Here is a 10,562-nt window from a genome sequence, read left to right as displayed (position 1 = left end):
CACATTGACTCTGTACCGTAATACCCTGTATATAGCCTCCACATTGACTCTCTACCGTAATACCCTGTATATAGCCTCCACATTGACTCTGTACCGTAATACCCTGTATATAGCCTCCACATTGACTCTGTACCGTAATACCCTGTATATAGCCTCCACATTGACTCTCTACCGTAATACCCTGTATATAGCCTCCACATTGACTCTGTACCGTAATACCCTGTATATAGCCTCCACATTGACTCTGTACCGTAATACCCTGTATATAGCCTCCACATTGACTCTGTACCGTAATACCCTGTATATAGCCTCCACATTGACTCTCTACCGTAATACCCTGTATATAGCCTCCACATTGACTCTGTACCGGTACCCCCTGTATATAGCCTCCACATTGACTCTGTACCGTAATACCCTGTATATAGCCTCCACATTGACTCTGTACCAGTACCCCCTGTATATAGCCTCCACATTGACTCTGTACCGTAATACCCTGTATATAGCCTCCACATTGACTCTGTACCGTAATACCCTGTATATAGCCTCCACATTGACTCTGTACCGGTGCCCCCTGTATATAGCCTCCACATTGACTCTGTACCGTAATACCCTGTATATAGCCTCCACATTGACTCTGTACCGTAATACCCTGTATATAGCCTCCACATTGACTCTGTACCGTAATACCCTGTATATAGCCTCCACATTGACTCTGTACCGTAATACCCTGTATATAGCCTCCACATTGACTCTCTACCGTAATACCCTGTATATAGCCTCCACATTGACTCTGTACCGTAATACCCAGTATATAGCCTCCACATTGACTCTGTACCGTAATACCCTGTATATAGCCTCCACATTGACTCTGTACCGTAATACCCTGTATATAGCCTCCACATTGACTCTGTACCGTAATACCCTGTATATAGCCTCCACATTGACTCTGTACCGTAATACCCTGTATATAGCCTCCACATTGACTCTGTACCGTAATACCCTGTATATAGCCTCCACATTGACTCTGTACCGTAATACCCTGTATATAGCCTCCACATTGACTCTGTACCGTAATACCCTGTATATAGCCTCCACATTGACTCTGTACCGTAATACCCTGTATATAGCCTCCACATTGACTCTGTACCGTAATACCCTGTATATAGCCTCCACATTGACTCTGTACCGTAATACCCTGTATATAGCCTCCACATTGACTCTGTACCGTAACACCCTGTATATAGCCTCCACATTGACTCTGTACCGTAACACCCTGTATATAGCCTCCACATTGACTCTGTACCGTAATACCCTGTATATAGCCTCCACATTGACTCTGTACCGTAATACCCTGTATATAGCCTCCACATTGACTCTGTACCGTAATACCCTGTATATAGCCTCCACATTGACTCTGTACCGGTACCCCTGTATATAGCCTCCACATTGACTCTGTACCGTAATACCCTGTATATAGCCTCCACATTGACTCTGTACCGTAATACCCTGTATATAGCCTCCACATTGACTCTGTACCGTAATACCCTGTATATAGCCTCCACATTGACACTGTACCGTAATACCCTGTATATAGCCTCCACATTGACTCTGTACCGTAATACCCTGTATATAGCCTCCACATTGACTCTGTACCGTAATACCCTGTATATAGCCTCCACATTGACTCTGTACCGTAATACCCTGTATATAGCCTCCACATTGACTCTGTACCGTAATACCCTGTATATAGCCTCCACATTGACTCTGTACCGTAATACCCTGTATATAGCCTCCACATTGACTCTGTACCGTAATACCCTGTATATAGCCTCCACATTGACTCTGTACCGTAATACCCTGTATATAACCTCCACATTGACTCTGTACCGTAATACCCTGTATATAGCCTCCACATTGACTCTGTACCGTAATACCCTGTATATAGCCTCCACATTGACTCTGTACCGTAATACCCTGTATATAGCCTCCACATTGACTCTGTACCGTAATACCCTGTATATAGCCTCCACATTGACTCTGTACCGTAATACCCTGTATATAGCCTCCACATTGACTCTGTACCGTAATACCCTGTATATAGCCTCCACATTGACTCTGTACCGTAATACCCTGTATATAGCCTCCACATTGTATAAAGTCTCACTATTGTTATTTTACTGCTGCTGTTTAATTATTTGCTACTTTTATTTATCACTTTTCTCTTTTTTACAAAATTGTTGGTTAAGGGCTTGTAAGTAAGCATTTCACTGTAAGCTCTACACCTGTTGTATTCGGCGCATGTGACAAATAACATTTGATTTGACGCACAGTCACATGCTCTAAAACGACGTTGGAAGCAGCTTATGGTAGATAAATGAACAGGGAACTAAACTAAAAACATTCGAGAGAAATACGCTTTTTGTGCCTATGGAACATTTCTGGGATCTTTTATTTCAGCTCATGAAACATGGGACCAACACTTTACCTGTTGCGTTTATATTTTTGCGTACGGACTATTTATAAAGTCAGGCACATTTAACATTTTACGATGATTGATTATAGAAATAATTACATTTCCTCTACCCTCACACATCCTCTTGGGGAGGCAGGTAGTAGCAAAGTGTTTAGCGCATTGGGCCAATAACCCGAAAGGTTGCTAGATTGAATCCCCGAGCTGACCAGGTAAAAATCTGTCGTTCTGTCCCTGAACAGGCAGTTAAACCCACTGTTCCTCGGTAGGCCGTCATTATAAATAATTATTTGTTCTTAACCGACTATTTGAATAAAGGATAAGTAAATGTAAAAAATATATTTAATCTTTTTGACAGTTAAGGTTTTGTTTTCCCGTCTCCTAACTCCACTGCTGCCTCCAACACATTATTATCCACACCAATATACTGCCTACATTTGACCTTTATTTAACCAGGCAAGTCAGTTAAGGTTTTCCCGTCTCCTAACTCCACTGCTGCCTCCGACACATTATTATCCACACCAATATACTGGCTACATTTGACCTTTATTTAACCAGGCAAGTCAGTTAATGTTTTCCCGTCTCCTAACTCCACTGCTGCCTCCGACACATTATTATCCACACCAATATACTGGCTACATTTGACCTTTATTTAACCAGGCAAGTCAGTTAAGGTTTTCCCGTCTCCTAACTCCACTGCTGCCTCATTATTATCCACACCAATATACTGGCTACATTTGACCTTTATTTAACCAGGCAAGTCAGTTAAGGTTTTCCCGTCTCCTAACTCCACTGCTGCCTCCAACACATTATTATCCACACCAATATACTGGCTACATTTGACCTTTATTTAACCAGGCAAGTCAGTTAAGGTTTTCCCGTCTCCTAACTCCACTGCTGCCTCCGACACATTATTATCCACACCAATATACTGCCTACATTTGACCTTTATTTAACCAGGCAAGTCAGTTAAGGTTTTCCCGTCTCCTAACTCCACTGCTGCCTCCAACACATTATTATCCACACCAATATACTGGCTACATTTGACCTTTATTTAACCAGGCAAGTCAATTAAGGTTTTCCCGTCTCCTAACTCCACTGCTGCCTCCGACACATTATTATCCACACCAATATACTGGCTACATTTGACCTTTATTTAACCAGGCAAGTCAGTTAAGGTTTTCCCGTCTCCTAACTCCACTGCTGCCTCCGACACATTATTATCCACACCAATATACTGCCTACATTTGACCTTTATTTAACCAGGCAAGTCAATTAAGGTTTTCCCGTCTCCTAACTCCACTGCTGCCTCCAACACATTATTATCCACACCAATATACTGCCTACATTTGACCTTTATTTAACCAGGCAAGTCAGTTAAGGTTTTCCCGTCTCCTAACTCCACTGCTGCCTCCGACACATTATTATCCACACCAATATACTGGCTACATTTGACCTTTATTTAACCAGGCAAGTCAATTAAGAACAAATTCTTATTTTCAATGACGGCCCTAGGAACAGTGGGTTAACTGCCTTGTTCAGGGGCAGAACGACAGATTTGTACCTTGTCAGCTCGGTGGTTTGAACTTGTAACCTTCCAGTTACTAGTCCAACGCTCTAACCACTAGGCTACCCTGTGGCACTTAGAACATAGCAACCAACATGTTCTAGGAAAAGGCGCCAATTCAACAGCTCACTGACGTGTTTCAGAGCGGCAGACAGTGACCACTATCCAAAGCGGGAGAAAGCCCATTTGTTATAAAACAATATTATTTTTATTAGTGTTGCACCATTGTTCTTACGTACACTACTCCAAAAAATAAAGGGAATTGAATGAATTAAATAAATAAAAAATTCTTACATAGTTGAATGTGCTGACAACAAAATCACACAAAAATTATCAATGGAAATGAAATTTATCAACCCATGGAGGTCTGGATTTGGAGTCACACTCAAAATTAAAGTGGAAAACCACACTACAGGCTGATCCAACTTTGATGTAATGTCCTTAAAACAAGTCAAAATGAGGCTCAGTAGTGTGTGTGGCCTCCACGTGCCTGTATGACCTCCCTACAACGCCTGGGCATGCTCCTGATGAGGTGGCGGATGGTCTCCTGAGGGATCACCTCCCAGACCTGGACTAAAGCATCCGAAAACTCCTGGACAGTCTGTGGTGCAACGTGGCGTTGGTGGATGGAGCGAGACATGATGTCCCAGATGTGCTCAATTGGATTCAGGTCTGGGGGACGGGCGGGCCAGTCCATAGCATCAATGCCTTCCTCTTGCAGGAACTGCTGACACACTCCAGCCACATGAGGTCTAGCATTGTCTTGCATTAGGAGGAACCCAGGCCAACCACACCAGCATATGGTCTCACAAGGGGTACCTAATGGCAGTCAGGCTACTTCTGGTGAGCACGTGGAAGGCTGTACGGCCCCCCAAAGAAATGTCACACCATGACTGACCCACCGCCAAACCGATCATGCTGGAGGATGTTGCAGGCAGCAGAACGTGACCGTTCTGTCCTTTCTAGGGAGTTTTTACTAGCCACCGTGCTTCTATACCTGCATTGCTTGCTGTTTGGGGTTTTAGGCTGGGTTTCTATACAGCACTTGAATATATCAGCTGATGTAAGATGGGATATTTTTATTTTTTATTATATTTGATTCCGCCCCCCGACACAAACTATTGCAGCATAAACACCGGAGGCTGAGACAGAAGGGGTCGGGAGACACTCCGACAATACCCCCGGACAGGGCCAAACAGGCAGGACCCCACCCACTTGACCAAAGCACAGCCCCCACACCACTAGAGGGATGTCTTCATCCACCAACTTACCATCCTGAGACAAGGCCGAGTATAGCTCACAAAGACCTCCGCCACAGCACAACCCAAGGGAGGGCGCCAACCCAGACAGGATGACCACGTCAGTGACTCAACCCACTCAGGTGACGCACCCCTCCCAGGGACGGCATGGAAGAGCACCAGTATACCAGTGACTCAGCCCCTGTAATAGGGTTAGAGGCAGAGAATCCCAGTGGAAAGAGGGGAACCGGCCAGGCAGAGAGAGCAAGGGCGGTTCGTTGATCCAGAGCCTTTCCGTTCACCTTCCCACTCCTGGGCCAGACTACACTCAATCATAGGACCTACTGAAGAGATGAGTCTTCAATAAAGACTTAAAAGTTGAGACAGAGTCTGCGTCTCTCACATGGGTAGGCAGACCACTCCATAAAAATGGAGCTCTATAGAAGAAAGGCCTGCGTCTTGTGACTGTAGTGTACGTGTAGGTATGTACGGCAGGACTTGTAATGCTTTGTAGGTTAGCAGTAAAACCTTGAAATCAGCCCTTGCCTTGACAGGAAGCCAGTGTAGAGAGGCTAGCACTGGAGTAATATGATCAAATTTTTTGGTTGTAGTCAGGATTCTAGCAACCGTATTTAGCACTAACTGAAGTTTATTTAGTGCTTTATCCGGGTAATTTGGGTTTCCAATCTCTCCAAAAGAATGTGGTGATCGATGGTGTCAAAAGCAGCACTAAGGTCTAGGAGCAACGAGGACAGATGCAGAGCCTCGGTCTGACGCCACTAAAAGGTAATTTACCACCTTCACAAGTGCAGTCTCAGTGCTAAGATGGGGTCTAAAACCAGACGCAATCGTTAGGGTAATTTAACTGTAGGAAGGATAAAACAGCCTCTGTGCCACCAATAAGTACAGATAGTAGTATAAATCCTCTCGCACTGTCCCCGCAGCCAGAGAACTTTCTTAAGGCTTCTGGAAGGAAATGCTCCACCGGTGTCGCTCATTCAGCCGACAAACTCTCAACCGTTTATCCCTATTAAGCAATGAGTCAGAGTGGGAGGCCGATCCTTCTCTGGTCTCTCCTCCTCCCGTTACGGGGTCTGAGACGCTGAAGCCTCCCACCATTAGCTCTGACAAATTGAAAACCCTAGTCATTGGCGACTCCATTACCCGCAGTATTAGACTTCAAACGAATCATCCAGCGATCATACACTGTTTACCAGGGGGCAGGGCTACCGACGTTAAGGCTAATCTGTTTACCAGGGGGCAGGGCTACCGACGTTAAGGCTAATCTGTTTACCCGGGGGCAGGGCTACCGGCGTTAAGGCTAATCTGTTTACCAGGGGCAGGGCTACCGACGTTAAGGCTAATCTGTTTACCAGGGGCAGGGCTACCGGCGTTAAGGCTAATCTGTTTACCAGGGGGCAGGGCTACCGACGTTAAGGCTAATCTGTTTACCAGGGGGCAGGGCTACCGACGTTAAGGCTAATCTGTTTACCAGGGGGCAGGGCTACCGACGTTAAGGCTAATCTGTTTACCAGGGGCAGGGCTACCGGCGTTAAGGCTAATCTGTTTACCAGGGGCAGGGCTACCGACGTTAAGGCTAATCTGTTTACCAGGGGCAGGGCTACCGACGTTAAGGCTAATCTGTTTACCAGGGGGCAGGGCTACCGACGTTAAGGCTAATCTGTTTACCAGGGGGCAGGGCTACCAACGTTAAGGCTAATCTGTTTACCAGGGGGCAGGGCTACCAACGTTAAGGCTAATCTGTTTACCAGGGGGCAGGGCTACCGACGTTAAGGCTAATCTGTTTACCAGGGGGCAGGGCTACCGACGTTAAGGCTAATCTGATGATGGTGCTGGCTCAAGCTAAAACTGGCGAGTGCAGAGAGTATAGAGATATTGTTATCCACGTCGGCACCAACGATGTTAGGATGAAACAGTCAGAGATCACCAAGCGCAACATAGCTTCTGCGTGTAAATCAGATAGAAAGATGTGTCGGCATCGAGTAACTGTCTCTGGCCCCCTCCCAGCTAGGGGGAGTGATGAGCTCTACAGCAGTCTCAACTCAATCTCTGGTTGAAAACTGTTTTCTGCCCCTCCCAAAAGATAACATTTGTCAATAATTGGCCCTCTTTCTGGGACTCGCCAGAAAGCCTGGCCTGTTGAGGAGTGACGGACTCCATCCTAGCTGGAAGGGTGCTCTCATATTATCTACCAACATAGACAGGGCTTTAACTCCTCTAGCTCCACAATGAAATAGGGTGCAGGCCAGGCAGCAGGCTGTTAGCCAGCCTGCCAGCTTAGTGGAGTCTGCCACTAGCACAGTCAGTGTAGTCAGCTCAGCTATCCCCGTGTCTGTGCCTCGACCTAGGTTGGGCAAAACTAAACATGGCTGTGTTCGCCTTAGCAATCTCACTGGAATAAAGACCTCCTCCATTTCTGTCATTATTGAAAGAGATCATGATACCTCACATCTCAAAATAGGGCTACTTAATGTTAGATCCCTCACTTCCAAGGCAGTTAGAGTCAATTAACTAATTAATCACTGATCATAATCTTGATGTGAATGGCCTGACAAACATGGCTCAAGCCTGATGAATTGACGGTGTTAAATGAGGCCTCACCTCCCGAAAATGCAGAGGTGATGATCACATTTACGATAGCAAATTTCATTTTACCCCCCAAAAATAAATGACTGCGTTTTCGTCTTTTGAGCAACTAGTCATGAAATCTATGCAGCCTACTCAATCATTTCGTCTTTTGAGCATCTAGTCATGAAATCTATGCAGCCTACTCAATCATTTCGTCTTTTGAGCTTCTAGTTATGAAATCTATGCAGCCTACTCAATCATTTCGTCTTTTGAGCTTCTAGTCATGAAATCTATGCAACTCAATCACTTTTATAGCTACTGTTTACAGGCCTCCTGGACCGTAAACAGCGTTCCTCTCTGAGTTTCCTGAATTCCTATTGGACCTTGCAGTCATAGCAGATAATATTCTAATCTTTGGTGACTTTAATATTCACAGGGAAAAGTCCACAGACCCACTCCTAAAGGCTTTCGGAGCCATCATCGACTCAGTGGGTTTTGTCCAACATGTCTCTGGACCTACTCACTACAACAGTCATATTCTGGACCTAGTTTTGTCCCGTGGAATAAATATTGTGGATCTTAATGTTTTTCCTCATAATTGGACCACCATTTTATTACGTTTGCAATCGCAACAAATAATCTGCTCAGGACGCAACCAAGGAGCATCAAAAGCCGTACTATAAATTCTCAGAAAACCCAAAGATTCCTAGATGTCCTTCCAGACTCTTTTCACCTACCCAAGGATGTCAGAGTACAAAAATCAGTTAACCACCTAACTGAGGAACTCAATTTAACCTTGCGCAATACCCTAGATGCAGTCGCGCCCCTAAAAACAAAACACATTTGTCATAAGAAACTAGCTCCCTGGTATACAGAAAATACCCGAGCTCTGAAGCAAGCTTCCAGGAAATTGGAACGTAAATGGCGCCACACCAAACTGGAAGTCTTCCGACTAGCTTGGAATGACACTACCGTGCCGTATCAAAGAGCCCTCACTGTTGCTCAATCATCCTAGAACAATCCAAAATCTATTTTTGATAATGTCGCAAAGCTAACTAAAAAGCAGCATTCCCCACTTCAGCAGTGATAAGTTCATGAACTTTGACCAAAAAATCATGATAAGGCGATCGTTCTCCTGTATAGTATGAGTACAGCAACTGCAATTAGAAGGCATCATATTAATGTTACTGCTTCGGCTGGTGGAGGTGCTGACGACCCACGGCCAGATAAAGCATCATATTAATGTTACTCCTTAGCTTCGGCTGGTGGAGGTGCTGACGACCCACGGCCGGATAAAGCATCATATTAATGTTACTCCTTAGCTTCGGCTGGTGGAGGTCCTGACGACCCACGGCCAGATAAAGCATCATATTAATGTTACTCCTTAGCTTCGGCTGGTGGAGGTCCTGACGACCCACGGCCGGATAAAGCATCATATTAATGTTACTCCTTAGCTTCGGCTGGTGGAGGTGCTGACGACCCACGGCCAGATAAAGCATCATATTAATGTTACTCCTTAGCTTCGGCTGGTGGAGGTCCTGACGACCCACGGCCGGATAAAGCATCATATTAATGTTACTCCTTAGCTTCGGCTGGTGGAGGTCCTGACGACCCACGGCCGGATAAAGCATCATATTAATGTTACTCCTTAGCTTCGGCTGGTGGAGGTCCTGACGACCCACGGCCGGATAAAGCATCATATTAATGTTACTCCTTAGCTCGGCTGGTGGAGGTCCTGACGACCCACGGCCAGATAAAGCATCATATTAATGTTACTCCTTAGCTTCGGCTGGTGGAGGTCCTGACGACCCACGGCCAGATAAAGCATCATATTAATGTTACTCCTTAGCTTCGGCTGGTGGAGGTCCTGACGACCCACGGCCGGATAAAGCATCATATTAATGTTACTCCTTAGCTTCGGCTGGTGGAGGTCCTGACGACCCACGGCCAGATAAAGCATCATATTAATGTTACTCCTTAGCTTCGGCTGGTGGAGGTCCTGACGACCCACGGCCAGATAAAGCATCATATTAATGTTACTCCTTAGCTTCGGCTGGTGGAGGTGCTGACGACCCACGGCCAGATAAAGCATCGTGGAGGTGCTGACGACCCACGGCCAGATAAAGCATCGTGGAGGTGCTGACGACCCACGGCCAGATAAAGCATCCGGAGTGAAAAAGTCGAATGAAAAAAAAGTAGAGTTAAAACTAAAAATATCATCGCTAATTAAAAAGTAAAAACCGTAAAGTTGGCAGGTAGCAAAGAAACGTTAGCAACAAATCGCACAGCAGCACGTAAACTAGTCTACAGTCGAGGCCAAAAGTTTTGAGAATGACACAAATATTAATTTTCACAAAGTCTGCTGCCTCAGTTTGTATGATGGCAATTTGCATATACTCCAGAATGTTATGAAGAGTGATCAGATGAATTGCAAAGTCCCTCCTTGCCATGCAAATGAACTGAGTCCCCCAAAAACATTTCCACTGCATTTCAGCCCTGCCACAAAAGGACCAGCTGACATCATGTCAGTGATTCTCTCGTTAACACAGGTGTGAGTATATGCTCGGGGATTCAATCTAGCCAACTTTCGGTTTCTGGCTCAACGCTCTAACCACTAGGGTACCTGCATGCTTCTATCCCAACCCACGTTTTGACAACTGAATGGGAACTTGCCTGCCTGCCCATTTGATCGATGCCA

Source organism: Oncorhynchus nerka, unplaced genomic scaffold (genome assembly GCF_034236695.1).
Source record: "Oncorhynchus nerka isolate Pitt River unplaced genomic scaffold, Oner_Uvic_2.0 unplaced_scaffold_511___fragment_3, whole genome shotgun sequence".
NCBI lineage: Eukaryota > Metazoa > Chordata > Actinopteri > Salmoniformes > Salmonidae > Oncorhynchus > Oncorhynchus nerka.
Note: the sequence above shows the minus strand (reverse complement) of the source record.